Source organism: Marmota monax, unplaced genomic scaffold, assembly GCF_021218885.2.
Source record: "Marmota monax isolate L192 unplaced genomic scaffold, Marmota_monax_Labrador192_F-V1.1 WCK01_AAM20220418_F8-fsc00066, whole genome shotgun sequence".
Taxonomy (NCBI): Eukaryota; Metazoa; Chordata; class Mammalia; order Rodentia; family Sciuridae; genus Marmota; species Marmota monax.
The window spans coordinates 4423981-4440445 of record NW_026692805.1 but is presented as its reverse complement, the minus strand read 5'-3'; the positions used below and the strand labels follow the sequence as shown (position 1 = coordinate 4440445).

The 16465-nt window shown below is 35.9% G+C and overlaps 1 pseudogene; it reads left to right on the top strand.

Moving 5' to 3' along the window:
* Window positions 1-10969: 10969 nt before the first annotated feature.
* Window positions 10970-11763, top strand: LOC124095137 (holocytochrome c-type synthase-like; annotated as a pseudogene).
* Window positions 11764-16465: the final 4702 nt, after the last annotated feature.

Below are 16465 nucleotides of genomic sequence, written 5' to 3'. Positions count from 1 at the left end.
GGTTTTTCATTATCCTAAATGGTGAGTAGTTGAAGATATTAATGTAAGTGCAATGCAGGCATAACATTTACAGTTTATTAAACTAAAAGGATGCTAATCAATTAATATATTTAAACAATGCCCATGGGAAAAATAAATTGATTTGCTAAGATTAAAAAAATTGTGTTTTAGCGTTAAAAATAAGTCAATTAAGGGTGAGAACATACAAGTATAACTTCAGATGATTAGTTTGACCTTAAGAAATAACTCTTTTTAGGAGTTCCCAGTGGGTAGACTGGCAATTGCTTATCTCCTGTGCATAGACAAGACCAAGATGCTTCCTCATTGTGGAAGTCCTGGTGTTAGTCAGATCTCCATCATGTAATAAAATACCTAAAGGGAAAAAACTTATTTTGGCACATTGCTTTGGTCCTGTGACAAAGCAGCACACCATGGCAGGAGCACATGTCAGAGAAAATCACTCACCTCATGAGCTGGGAACCAAGGAGAGGAAGAAGAAGAAACCTGGGTCCCACAGTCCCTTTCCAGGGCATGCCCCCAGTGACCTAAGGCACCCCTACTAGACTCTACATCTCAAAGGTTCCTCCCTGGAGCATCACTTGGCTTGACCAAGCTTTAACACATGGACCTTTGGGGGGACATTTAAGATAAAAATTATAGCAGCAGTAAAAGTCAAAGTTCATATATCGGCATCTAGACTCTACACTGTATTTCTTTGTATTTTTTAAAAAGACTTTCCCACCAAAACTTTGACATCAGAAAGAATGACATTAAAGTAGTAATTTAGCCATGAGCAGCAACACAACCTTTCAAAATCATATTTGTGAAACAATATGAAATTGTATTGACCTCTCTGCTGTAAAAAGTTTGAAGTAGTTATTTATGTTAATTACAGTGACAAATGATAAGGTGCATTTAAAAAAATAATTCTATTTTTTTCTCACTACTAATTTTTCAAAGGAATGCAGGATGGGTTTATAAATTGTCTTGACCAGATATAGTCAACAAGAAATCAATATTTTCCCTTGGGGGAATCAATCTGTACTTTTAAATATGATTTCTATTGGTTAATTTACATGAAACATATATTTCCAGTTAATTTCTATAGCTATGTTTTAGCTTATTTGGAAGTTAATAACTTTTCTTGGAAAGGAAGAAGTATACATTAGGATACCAAATTTGTTTAAATGGTCATCCACAATTCATCTTTAATTGCATTATTTTATGATTCTATAATAAGAAAACTAAAAATAAATAAAGCATTATGTATTTGTTTTTATAAACCACCTTTATAAATCATTCCCTTTTTGTGCTTTTTATATTATCAACTTTAATTTTAGGCACATTATAATGTGTCTACATCAAACTGGTAGAACATATTTAATTTGATGCCACTTAAAAAAATAAAAGTTATATGGGATTTTAAGTTTTAAAATATTTCTCTCAGAGCAGGGTGCACTCATGTATACTTGTAGTCCCAGATGGTTGAGAGGTTGAAGCAGGAGAATTATTTGAACCCTGGAGTTCAAGGCCAGCCTGGGCAATATGTCTTTAAAACAGAATAAAAATTAATAAAAAATATTTCTCTCAAGGTAAACATTATACATATATGAAATTCATTTATTCAATATTGATTTAATAAATAGCCACTGAAAACTTATTCAATATAAACCACTGGGCTAAGTCATAGTGGGCTTACAAAAAGGAATAAAATATAGCCCCTGATTTATGTATAACATATTTGTTATGTTAATTACTTTGCTGTTATAACAGAGATGCAAAATGCAGTGGCTTAAATCAGATAGACGTGTATTTTTTCCTCTATAACAATCCTTAGGTGAGTGTGTCCAAGTTGGTGGGAGTCTACTTCACCCCAAACTACAGAAAGTGGTTTTAAGTGAAGACTACTGTACTCATATTTCAATGGACAGAATGGGTCAAATGATCATATTTCAAGAGACACTTGTAATTTTAGTCTTCTTGTATGTCTAGAGTAAGAGCAAAATGGTTAGTGAATATATAGCATTGTAAGTTTGTACCACAATTCAAAAATTTTTGAAAACTAAAAATAGAACATTTGTCTTTAGTCTCTAGATGGAAACTAATAAGAATTAAGTTCATTTGTCTTCTAATTTCTTTACATACTTTAAAATTTTTATCATGTATGGATTATATTATAATTTATATTCTTATTTTTTACTAAATAGTACTATATATTTTTTCTGTCATTAAAAAGTTCAGCTCCTATCTCTGCAGCATATCAAGTTGGGCAAATTTGGAGGAGTTTCTAGTCCTTAGATTTGTTTGTCTGTTTTTAATTATAAAATGACCATGCAAATGATATCTACTAAACAGGGCCATTTTGAAGGCTGGAGATTATTCACCACATTGCATAGTGTAGGGCTTAACACAGTAGGCACAGAGTGATTTAATCACTACAGTTTTATAATGTTTGTTGTGGTCTGGACCTGGAATGTCCTCCCAAAAGCTCATGTGTTAAGATTGGTCCCCGGTGCAGCAATGTTCCTAGGTGGGACTTTTGTGCGTAATTGGATCATGAAGGCTTTGACCACATCAGTGGATTAATCCATTAATACCTGAATGGACAACTGGGAGGTGATGGAAGCTGCAGGTGAGTGGGGCATGGCTGGAGGATGTAGACCACTGCTGGTGTGGCCTTGGGGTCTATCCCTTCCTATGGCCCCTGCCTGCCTGCTGATTCTTGGCTACCATAAGCTGAGCAGCTTTTCTCCACTATTCTATCTCACCTTCCGCCATGCTCTTCTGCCTCATCTCAGACCCAAAGCCATGGAGCCAGCCGACCTTAGACTGAAACCTCAGGCCATGAACCCAAATAAACTTTCCTACTCCAAGTTGTGTCAGGTATTTTGGTCACAGTGACAAAAAGCTGACTAACACAATGCTTTAATATTTTACCTAGTCTTTTGTTTTAAAAGAACTTTATTTTTAGAGAAGTTTCAGTTTCACAGAAAAACAGAGAGGTGCAGAGATTTTCCACATCCTCCTACCCTCACCTGTGCACAGCCTCCCCCATTATCAACATCTCCCACCAGAGTGAGACATTTGTTACCATTGATGAAATCACAAGGACCCACATTATCCAGTCTTCTTGTGATAATAGAATTAAACACTGTTTGGAGAAGAAAGCTTATTCTTCCAGGTGAAGTAGAGTGTAAATTATTCTTGTGAAAATGTGTCTTAGCCTGGCTTCTCCAGAAAGCAGAGGCAAGACAAAAGATTTAAGCTCATCAGGGTATACACCCCCAGGGGCACAGTCAGAGGCAAGATCACACACAGCAGGGAAGCAGAGACTCCTCCAGGTATTATCTAGTTGGTTGCTGCTTTATGCTTTATGCAGCTTATACATCTGTTCTACAAGACTGTTCTCTGAGAATATGTATGAACAGCATCTTAAGGAGTCAATCCCGATGGTGGAAGTGGAGGGATTTTACCCACTGGCTTTCACGGGGTAAAGTTTCATCTCACTGGGGGTCCACTCCACATGACTCAGTGCCTAATGTGTCTGTCCCAGGGTGTGTCATTCCTGGGTATCAGGCAGAGCTCTAGACAGATCCCAGGCAGAGCCAGTGCAGGACAGTCTGCAGAGCTGGACTGGAACTGGAGCCAGAGAGGTGAAACTGAGAGCCTCTCACCTGATCTCAAGGGAATGTGAACTTGGAATAAGTTCACATCTTTACATTACGCAGCTTTACATTCTGGAACATGGTGATAACATTTGCAGAGGGAGTTGTCCCATTTACTCCTAAAAGCATGTTGTTTACATTCTCTTTGGTTTGCTTCCCTTAGGAATAAATTAGGAAAAAAAATGTGTATTATGAAGAAGGGAGAGCAAGAGCCATCAACTTAATGAAGAAAGACTGTCTCCCAGTGTTACCACTAGTCTTTGTGAGGTAGCTTCACCCAGTTAAAGGGAAAATGCAGATGATTTGATACCATTTTTAAGGCAAAATATTTGCTACTGTCTTTAAAGGAGAGAGCTCATTCATTCCTTGGCAAAGGCACATAGGGATTAGAGGGTTAGTCAGCCTCCTTTGGCTTCTCCCAAGTCCCTTCTGATCAGCCTCAAGGCAGCTTCTATTCTTCTTGGATGCTTATTAAGATCCCTTAGAATTCCCTCCATAACCTTCTTATTCAAAAAATAGGTTGAGAATGGACTCTTCCAAACTACACCATTTTCCTCACCACTCCCTAAAACTCATAGGTACTGCTTTAAGCAACTCCCGTGACACATAGAAAGTGATTTGCCCCATATTTTGACATGCTCTGAGTCTGAAAGTTAGTTATAGGTGATCATTTTGCACTGAAGAAGATGGTCTCTATGGGCCTAGTTTTCCTCTCCTGCTCAAAGGACTTTTATTGGGAACCAAGTTTCTGGCCTGTGATGCTGAGCCGTACACAGGGGTTTTAATACGTGTAGCCCAAGGTCCCAGTTATTTGTCATGATGATTATTCTGAGCTTCAGGTTGGTCCTTGTCTAACTAACAGAGTTGCTATGTGCCCTTTGGAGGTACCATACCTTTGGAGGTATCTTACTCTGATCTTCCACCTAGATATACTCCTATTATTATATAATATCAAATTTCTCCATGAATTGCCATTGCAATTGGCAATTCATTTGTGTGCACCACCATTATTATTTGCTGTACTGAGTCTGTTTTGTAGTATTTAGTGACCTTCAGCAGGAGTTCAGCATTCTTGGCAGGCATTTCTCTACTTGGCCACAGAGGAACCCTGACTTTTCTGGATTCTTCCAAGAGAGGAGAATGCAACCGCAGCAGCTGGGCATATGAAAATAACTGGGAACAAAATAGACACAAATTCAGAAAAAAAATACTGAAAAAGACTTCCTGTAAAAGCGGTTTTCTTTTGACCCTAAATATGGTGTAGAATTCAGTGATAAGTTGGCTACCACATGACTATTTTGAAGAGGCAGAAAATCAGAGGTAGGTGGACATGTGATTTCAGATTTCAAACACAGATGATAGAATTCTCTCAGTTTTGCCCTCAGATCCAGGCAGGTGATTGATACTACAGTTTAAAATATATGGATATATAAAGCAGAATAGTCATCTAACTTAGCTCCCTTCATGATGAACCACAAATAAAACTTTAGGACTTCTTGCTCAAAAAAAAAAAAAATGAACCTAGTGGGTGGATGATGTCAGTATCTAAATTTCTGTTAATAATTTCAGAGTGTACTTTTTTCATATTTTTTTAAAAAAATAAGTTTCATCAATTGGAAGACCAAAGCTCAATGGGATACACAAAGTCTTTGAGTAAGCATTCCAAAAAAATGAACGTCTCCTTCTGGCATAGATTGTTCTCTCTTCAGCATTCCTAGTTGACACAGCCACAATTCTTCAGTTATATGTTCTCTTACCCGTGAGACTCCCGGGAAGTCCCATCCAAAACATTCATGTTGCTACATTACCATAAAAGTCTGCCCTGTGAGTACAATTGCAAAAGAAAAACAAACGGACTTCATTTAAACAAATAGCAGCTCTCCCCATCTGAGTTGAAGAAAATGCACCGTACACTCTGCTTGCTGAAGCGTGAGTCTTATGGAAAGGATGTTGACTTCCGAAGTGAGGAGAGCCTCACCACAGTGTACAGAGACTCCCATGGGTCTTTCTTGCTTTTTTAATTTTTTACCTTGGTATTTTAATGCATTTTTTTAAAATCTCAACTCTGAAGCTGTCTTTGAGATCAGGGGAAATATTTAAACATTTATGCCTTCAGTTCATGATTCAGAGATTTATTTATAAGACCGTTGATTTTGGGACACCCAACTCTTGCATTTAAGCTGCTTAAGTGAGTCATGTTTGTGGGAGGTAATTACTACCAGAAAGTACAACTAACTTGTAAGCTTCTCTTTAAAATGTCCACTTGCAATCTACAATTACTTCAAATAACAGGCTACCAGGACCTGTGCTGTGTTTTACGGCTGTATATATTTATTATGAGTGCATTAGGCAATACCCAAACATACTTTTGTCACAGAGGGGTTTTTGTAGGAGAATTGAGGCCCTTTATTAGTATCAGTATAGATTTCTGTGGATGTAGGATTGACAAGGTATAATCTCAAGGTATCCCTTCTATTATAGGGAACAAAGCCCTGAGAACAGCTGGCTCAAAAGAATAATAATGGATTCTGGTTGGTGGAAAAATATATATAATTTGTGTATCATTAAAGATCAGATTCAATCACTGAAATTATAGCAAACAGTTACCTCTTTAACACCTCAGTGTGTCTCCCAGGCTGCCCCTATGTCCTCCTGGGAGGGTCCTTGATTCTCCACTTAGCAATGAATGAAACCCATCAGACCAGTAGCAGAGCAGGTAGCCTTTTATGGGTCAAAACCCAGAGTCTCTGAGAACATTCTGAAGTTAAAATAATCCATGACTCCTTCTATACCAATCAGTGCTTTAAATTCCACAAATAAGATGTCTATAAAGATGGTGTTGTAGAAAGGAGAAAGACAAGGAGGGAATTTGATGCTTGGTGTCACTGAAAATAAGGCACCGCCATTTTCAGGGACTGGTGAAAGCACCAGAAAGGTAAAGCTGGAATTTCTAATGACAACTCTGGCCACTTGATGATCTTAACCTGCTTTTGACTTGCCATTTCTTAACACAACCCTGCAGTGATACTGAGGTCTTCCACTCATCTCTAAAGTTCTGTTACCTGCTGAACCAAACACACCCCCTTCTTTGTTACTATTGAGACAACCAACTGCATAATCATGCCTCTTAGGCCGCTGTGTTCCAACTGTCTTCTTGGACCTGCCACATTCATTCAGTCATCACTCATTTACTCATCACTTATTCAGTAAGTGTTTACCAAGTGTCTTCAGTGTGTCAGTTGTTGTCCTAGGTGCTGGAACACATCTGTGAACAAACCCCAGTCCCTGTCTTTGAGGATAATACTGCCTGGCTGGGGAGACAGCCACAAAAGGTGCCAACTTCAGGAATATATGGTAAATGCACTTATCTAGTAAATATGTGCTGTGGCATGAAATTCATCTGGAAAAATAAGAGACCCAGAGTAGCTAAAGCAATCCTTAGCAGAAAGAGTGAAGCAGGTGGCATCACTATACCAGACCTTAAACTATACTACAGAGCACTAGTAACAAAAACAGCATGGTATTGGCACCAAAACATACTGGTAGACCAGTGGTATAGAATGGAGGACACAGAGACTAACCCACAAAATTACAATTATCTTATATTAGACAAAGGTGCCCAAAACATGCACTGGAGAAAAGATCGCATCTTCAACAAATTGTACTGGGAAAACTGGAAATCCATATGCAACAAAATGAAATGAAACCCCTATCTCTCACCATGCACAAAACTTAACTCAAAATGGATCAAGGACCTAGGAATTAAACCAGAGACTCTGTGTCTAATAGAAGAAAAAGTAGGCCCTAATCTTTATCATGTGGGATTAGGCCCCAACTTCCTTAATAAGACTCCTATAGTGAAAGAATTAAAACCAAGAATCAATAAATGGGATGGAATCAAACTAAAAAGTTTCTTCTCAGCAAAAGAAACAATCTGTGAGGTGAACAGAGAGCCTATATCCTGGGAGCAAATTTTTACCTCTCACACATCAGAGAGAGCACTAATCTCTAGGGTATATAAAGAATTCAAAAAGCTAATAACTCAAAAAAACAAATAACCAAATCAACAAATGGGCCAACAGACACTTCTCGAAAGAGGATATACAAATATATGAAAAAATGCTCAGATCTCTAGCAATCAGAGAAATGCAAATCAAAACTACTCTAAGATACCATCTCACTCCAGTCAGAATGACAGCCATTATGAAGTCAAACAACAATAAGTGTTGATGAGGATGTGGGGGAAAAGGCACATCATAAATTGCTGGTGGGACTGCAAACTGGTGCAGCCAATATGGAAAGCAGTATGGAGATTCCTTGGAAATCTGGGAATGGATCCACCATTTGACCCAGCTATCCCTCTCCTTGGACTATACTCAAAGGACTTAAACACAGCATACTACAGGGACACAGTCACATCAATGTTTATAGTAGCACAATTCACAATAGCTAAACTGTGGAGCCAACCTAGATGCCCTTCAGTGGATGAATGGATAAAAAAATGTGGCATATATACACAATATAATTTTATTTAGCAATAAAAGAGAATAAAATCATGGCATTTGCAGGTAAATGGATGGCATTGGAGAAGATAATGCGAAGTGAAGTTAGCCAATCCCAGAAAACCAAATGCCAATGTTTTCTCTGATATAAGGAGGCTGACTCATAGTGGGGTAGGAAGAGGGAGCATGGGAGGAATAGATGAACTCTAGATAGGGAAGAGGGGTGGGAGGGAAAGGGAGGGGGCAGGGGATTAGCAAGGATGGTGGAATGTGATGGACATCATTATCCAAAGTACATGTATGAAGATATGAATTGGGTGTCAACATACTTTATATACAAACAAAGATATGAAAAATTGTGGTATATATGTGTAATAAGAATTGTGATGCATTCCACTGTCATGTACTAAAAGAAATAAAATCAATTTTTAAAAAAGTAAGTGCTGTGGAATCACAACAGAAAGGCACTATACCTGGCCTTGGGGAGGTGCAAACACTTCCAAGTAGTGCCTGTGTTTAAGCAAGTCTCTAAAGGAAAAGTAGAAGATGATTAAGAGACCTAAGAGGGAAGAGAAGGTAAGGAGACAGGACAAAATACTCTATGCAGAAGAAAAAGAATGGGCCAAACTCTGTGAGAATCATGAAAATTTAGTTCAGAAAAATATGATTATTTCATAGATGGAGCAATAACACAATAATCATACAATGATGATGGAGGAGGGAGGACAGGTGGAGACTAGAGCATGAAAGACCTTATCTGCCATGCTAAGTAGTATTCTGACTGGAATTGGCACCTGTTGAAGGATGTACCCTACATGTCATGTTTCTATTAGAGCAGCCACCTACAGATGCTTCATATACTTTATCTAAGCATCTAAGCTTAATCCTGAACCAGTTGGTATGCCCCCAATCATTTGGCCAGCTTTACTCTTGAATCTTTCCACAATTAACCTGGGCTGTGTCTAGAACAAGAGCAGTTTGCATCCTCTGTTTGTACTATTACCCAATTTGTTTTGCCTTTGTTTGAGATGTATACTGCCCCTCAATATCTGTGGTCCATCTGGGCGCACCATATACTGCTGACTCTCCCATCTTATATAATTTTCATGGAAATATCTCTTTTTCTCTATTTTAAGTCAAACTAAGGTTTGGAACATAAAAATATATGAACTCCATCATTAACTCAACACATACTTAAGAAACTATATATTAGGAAATATTCCAAGCAATATAGTAATGACCCAAAAGTCTCTACCCTTATGGAGGGACATTTTAGAAGAAGAATACCAAAAAATAAACAATATATCACACAATCATTATATAAAAATATAATGATTATTATGTAGAAAACTTCAGGGACTCTCTAGAGTGTGACATTTTGTAGAGGATATACATACTCATACACACACGCATATATATACAAATACATATATGCATGCATATACATGCATACATTTATACATATATGCATGTATATACATACTTGTATAAACAGACACAAAATATAGATACAGGCTATACAGGTTATTTTACTCTGAGTATGTATCAGTAAGTTCTTTAATGACTTCAGATTTCAAAAATTAGAGAATTCATATAACTAGTTTGAAGTCATAAGTAATGTCACAAGTTTCAAGACTCAGGAATTTTTCTGATTTTTAGTTTATCAAATTCAGTGTGTAATTTTATTTTTAGCCTTACAGTGTGATAAATGTGATTTTGTAATAATCTAATTTATAGTCTGATTGCTCCTGGTTTAAAATAATGTGATTCAGTATATACCTAAATTAACATTTTGCTTTAAGAAAAGAATAAATGCTTTCCTATTTGTATTTTATCTTAGTTTCTCATTTGGAATTGAAATTGGAAGGACATTATTGTCATAATCTTGTGTGCATAGTAAGTATTTTGACATAAATTAACAGAAGTTCTATATTATATGCTGAATAAGAGATTAAAAAAGGGAATGGAAGAGCACTGTTTAGATATACTGCAGTTGAGATTTTCCAGAATTGTAAGATGGCATGAATCTTCATATTAAAAGTACAGTAGTAATATGCAGAATGACTAAGTTTATAACATAGTGAAATTGAATATTAGGAACAAACAGAAAAATCTTAAAACCTATCAGAGACAAAATACAGATTCTATGCAAAGGGGCCCTCAATAGATTGTCATCAGACTTGTCATTATTTCAATAGATGGAAGAGGACAGTAATGTGCTTAAGAACTCAGAGAAATCAACTTCAATTTAGAATTCTGTACCCATCAAAACTACAAAACAAAGACATTTTCATAATTACACAGTCTTAAATGATTAACCAATTATAGGTTCTCATTGGAGAATTACTTTAAAATAGGAGGAAGCTATAGAGAAAGTATGGAATCTAAGATTACAGTGAACATAGACATCGATAGAAATAAAAGTCAATTAACTACTGATTAATTACTGTTATATAATTTTGGTGTAATACTACCTTTAATCTTAATGATCAAATTGATAAAAACTACAGCTCTAAATAACAACTTGAAATGCTTAACAGGAAGAGGTTAAAATCCTGAACAATTTTAAATTTTGCTTAAAAATTTATAGGTAGGAATTTATCTTAAGATTTAATTGTGATCGCCAAAAGAATAGCATCAAGGAGACAGCAGTGATGCAGTGAGAGGAAGTCAGGACCGCCACAGGTCGCTGTCCTCTGGCTTGGGTTAGAGGCTTAGAATGGGGCCAGTGGCCTGAAGTAGCCAGTGGGGAGGAATCAGCTGGAAATTTAAAATTTTTTTGAGGCAACATTGATTTCTACCATGGGTTTGTCACCCTCTACTCCTGCTGTTCCTGTTCAGACCTCAAATGATTCAGATCATCAGATAGCATCCTCAAATTCAGGATGGCTGATGCATGAAGGGAAAATGAAAGGTTGTAGGAAGAGCACAGAACCCTCTGGCCCAGCCTCTGAGAGCAAAGCATACTCTGCCTGCCCTCCAAGATCCTGCCTATGAGTACATACAGGGTCCCATTGCCAGCTCTGCTGCTAAGAATAAGGAGAACATGAATCCTTCAAATCTGATACCACCACCTAACCAAACACCAGCTCCAGATCAACCCTTTGCACTGTCTACCGTCAGAGAGGAGTCATCCACTCCATGAGCAGATTCAGAGAAAACACGGGTTTATCCTTCCTAACAGATGCTCAGGAATGCAATGATAAGGAAAGAGTGGAAGTGGAAGGATGAGGATACTAATCAGAAAGATACATGTAATACCATCAGAATTCACAGTCAGAACAATGCACAGGCGTGGAGGGAGATTTTGAAGTGTCCTTGTGGTCCATTGTTGATCTGATTTGAAGGGAAAGCAAAAGACTATTCACCAAAGGCAAGAATTTGTTCCTGGATGGAGTATGAGTTGCCTTTCGACAGGCATGATTGGATCATCGACGTTTGTGGCATACAAGTTACATATGTGATTGAGTAGTACCAGGGGGGGCCAAGTCATTAAGGACTACCCGTTCGCCGTCCTGGATGGCCACCCCACCTTGGATTTGCTTTCAGCAGTATGGGACAGAATGAAGACTGCTTGGTGGCACTGGGTATCATAAGCACTGTTTTGTTTGTTATGCAAAGCTTAAACTATTTTGTTTCTGAGAGATACATTGAACCATTTTCCCAAAACTGAATTGCACTCATGATGTAAAGGGAACTTGAAGTGGGTAATCACACTTCGTCCTTCACTTAGCCAAGGAACCATGCTCTGTTTAGTCTTGAGGTGCATTTTGCAGTTTATAGCAGATTGTTTTAAGTTTTCTTCCCATTTGGTGTAAGTAAGAGGGATTCCTCAGTTTGACCTTTAACTGCAATATTGCCTGTGTATTCATCTAGAAAACTGAGGTGAGGAAAGCTGCGTTTTTCTTACTGATTTCTCAGGAAATTTGAGAGGTAAAACCTAAAGTCAGTGTGATACTCCTGAGCTTTTACCTGGCCAAATCTTTTAACTAAAATAGTTTATTATAAATAAGCAATATCTTTGTAAAAATAGATCATCATTTCTGAAGTCCCTACAATTTAGTAGTGACACTGAACAAGATGCAAAGCCACACCCTTGTATTCAGCAAGACTAAGGTGTGACTTGGTTCTCTAAATTCTCATTAATATGCATTTTTCATACTGGGAACTTGTTAAAAAAAAGTTTCAACCCATCATGAGGTTCTGATGCATATTCTTTGAAACATATATTTTCATTTTAAAAATATTTCTGTTCTGATATATAACTCTGCTCCCTCAAAACAGTTCTCCTCATTGTCCCTGGTATTTCAGCTTATCCCAATGTTGAGTCCCATTCCCTCTTCCATTGGGAACTCCCCCCACCCCTATTGGCCTAACCCAAATTTAAAAGCCTGGCTCAAGTCACAGTACCAGTGATTATATTTTGCTGAGTATTAATATTTACAAGAAGAATATTTTCTGAGATGTAGTATGTTTGCATCAATTCATTGTCTCAATTTTTATGTTTTAAGGAGGCTCTAAGATTATTGTTGAAATTCTTGTATCAATAACCCCAAAACTGGTTGTTCTAATTATACCAGCATGTTACAAATGACTGTTTTTTTAAACTGTTAATAATATTAAATCCTTTAATTTATCCTAAAAAAAAACACAAAAAAATACAACAACAACAAAAATAATGGCATCTATCGATTCCTAATTGAAAGACAAGGAGAAGAAAAAGAAAGATCAAAAACTTTTTTCAATCCAATAGAAAATAGCAAAGGAGAAAAGTGCAAAGGATACAGTATTAAAATTGTAACTGTTAGCAATATATACAGTATGTCAGCAATCATAATAAATATGCGTGGATTAAACTAGGAGCTGGCAAAGGACCAACTTTTCTTTAAAAGTTGATTATAAATATTTTAGGCATTTTAAATCACATACAGTTTTTGCAACCCTTTAAAAATGTAAAAACCATTCTTTGCTTGCAGGCCATATAAACACTGGTTTCAGGCCAGATTTGGCCTATGGGAGTAATTGGTCAACCTCTGGATTAAACTTTTAAAAGAAAAAAATTTCCAGGTTGATTTTTTTTTAAAGTGAACTATGTACTTCTCACAAAAGAAGAGGAGAAAATATATAAAAATTATAATGAAAAGTGGGAAATGATACATATGACCTTATTAACCAAAGGAAAGTTAGACTTCTTGGGTTGGTTCTCCCAAAAGCACAAATTGGGAAAACAATGCAAGGGCAGATAGTTTATTCAAAAGGTGATCCCAGGAAACACCAGCAGGAAAGTGGAGACGTGATAAAAGGAAGGGAAGAAAGTCAGTTAGAGATGTGTTATCAAGCCAGCTACCACTGTGGAAACGGGTGCTTAGTCCCACTGAGGAACATTGGGAGACTGAGGAGAACATGCCTCAGGGTATCCACTGGCAGCACAATGAAGCTTGAGTGTTTATCAATCAGTTACTTAAGTTACTTATTGTTCTCTTCTGCGATACTATAGAATGTACCCTTGCCTACAAGTAATGGGTTCCAGTCATTTTTTTCTATTATAAAACATAAAATTAATAAGCTTTATCTAATAGTTTTACATAGAAGACTGTGTCTGCACTCATAGAAAATATATATTCTTTTCAAGAACCATAAAATACTTTAAAATATTGGTCATGAATTAAATAATGAAGTAAAACAATAAGTTTTAAGGAATTGTTAAATATAGAAAATTTTTATGACAAGAATAAGTTTAGCTTCAAATCAACCATGAAAGGTCAGGAAACATGTTTGGAAACTTAAATTGTTAAAGAAGAAATCATACTAGAAACTACACTTAACACTAAACAGCAATGAATGCACTACATAAGAAACAACTAAAGTTAGAGGTTAATTTACAACACAAAATGCCTTTTTAAGAAATAAAATATATTGCCAGGCCCAGTAGCACACACCTGTAATCCCAGTGCCTTAGGAGGCTGAGACAGGAGGATCAAGAGTTCAAAGTCAGCCTAGGCAAAAGTGAGGCACTAAGCAACTCAGTGAGACCCTGCCTCTAAATAAAATACAAAATAGGGCTGGGGATGTGACTCAGCAGTCAAGTGCCCCTGAGTTCAATCCCTGGTACACACACACACACACACACAAAAAAAAACAAGAAATAAAATATATTAAAAATAAGTGATTGGATTATCCTATTTTGTCCCATTATTCCAGATGTGAAACACCTATAAAAACTTAGAAGTAGTACATATAATTATATAATATGATATGATTATACAATAAGAACAATAATATAATATGACAAATATATTAACTAATATAATTATATATAAGCTCTAGATTGTGATTTCTAACATATTTTAATAAAACACTGTCAATTTTATTGAAATATTACCAGAATTGAAAACTTGGGGCTTAATGGGTTAAAAATCTAGAAAATGGAAGAGCAAGCAAGTCCAAGAAATGTAGGAGAAGAGAACTCATAAAGAATAGAAATTAATTAAATAAAAGCAAAGGAATAGAAGAGGGTATAAACAAAACCAAAACCCATTATCTGAAAACAATGAATAAAAAAGATCATGAAATTGAGAAGGAGAGAGGAGGGGTCGGAAAGGGGAGGAAATGTAGAATGAATTTTTAAAAACCATGCTAGGGGCATGTATAAATATACCACAAGGAATTCCACATTTATGTATAAGTAGAAAGAACCAATCAAAAATAAATCAGTAGCAGAAGAAGAATGGGGAGAGAAAGGAGGGGAAGTAAGAGGGAGGAAATGTGAACTGAAATCCAATTCCATGCATGTATGATTTTCTTGGGATGAATCCAACTACTATGATATTCTAATAAAAAAGTTAAATTAATAAACCAGTAACTTGCAACAACTTTTAAAAATCACCAAAAAAGACAAAAGGCACACATTTCTAGTAATAGCATCCAAATAGGTGAATCTAATGGAGAAAATTATGTTGTATGCATTATAAATGTCCAAATGAATCTCACTATTAGGATAACGATAATGCATTAATAAAAACATTAATAAAGGGGGATTTACTGCAGTCTTCTTTTAAGTCAAAAAAAGATTACTTATGAACAAATTTAAGCTCCAAACTTAAAAATATAGATAAAATAAATTATTTATTTAAAATTGTATCACAAAAGTTAATGAAAAATTGGAGAACACAAATTGTCTAATAGTTGGTAAAGAAATTAGATCAGTGATTAAAACTGTCTTTTCCACCCAAAATTTACCAGGCACTAATGATTTTACTGCCATGTTTTACTTTCAAGTTACAGATAATCTCTGACTTATATACATTATTTCAGGGAATGGGAAAATAGGAAAATCCATATAGCTTCAAACTAAGTGTAATCTTGAGATCAGAAAAAAATACAACTATAGACTCATTTTGTTGATAAACCCAAATATGATGCATTCTTAATCAACATTTACATTTAGAATGCACTACATTTGGGCTTCAAAAATTGTGTATGTTCATGTTGGGTTCCTCGCAGGAAAGGAAAAATGGTTTCAGGCAGGGATTCCAATATACTACCTTATGAAATTAACAAGAATGTTATTATTACCCCAGTAACTCCAGAAAAAGTGTTTGATTAAAAACTCATAATTCATTATCATTTTTTAAAAATAGTCATTTTTTAGTTGTACACAATATCTTTATTTTATTTATTTATTTTTATGTGGTACTGAGGATTGAACCCAGGCCTCCTATGTGCTAGGCAAGTGCTCTACCACTGAGCCACAACCCCAGCTCTCATGATTTTTTAAGAAATCAACTAACTAGGGATAGAAGTGAACTTTTCTTAACTGAGATTTACAGCCTAAAGTAATCATGTTTATTGACAGGACTTGATCATCAAAGTCAAGGAGAAGATATATTTTATATCACCACTGTACTCAATAATGCACTAGGTGTTCTACTCTTAATGCACAATCGAATAAAACAAAAACCTAAGCAGTATGAAAACTGGGAAGAAATGTGAGGCATATTTATATATACACAAAATCTAAGAGATAATATTACTTCTGATAATGAAACAATATAAAATGTAAAGATCAGTTTGTGAGGTGGTTCATATTTTTGGATATAAAGCTGAACATAATCAATAAAACTCCAAACAATCAGGAAAGTAATACAAAAACCAGACTTTTTATAACAATCACAAAAACAGTAAATCCCCTAAGGATAAATCCAATGAAAATGTACGAGATAATTTAAAAGAATATAAAGTATCATTAAAATGAAGAAAATCCCAAATAAATGAAGAAATTCTGAATAAAAATATGTT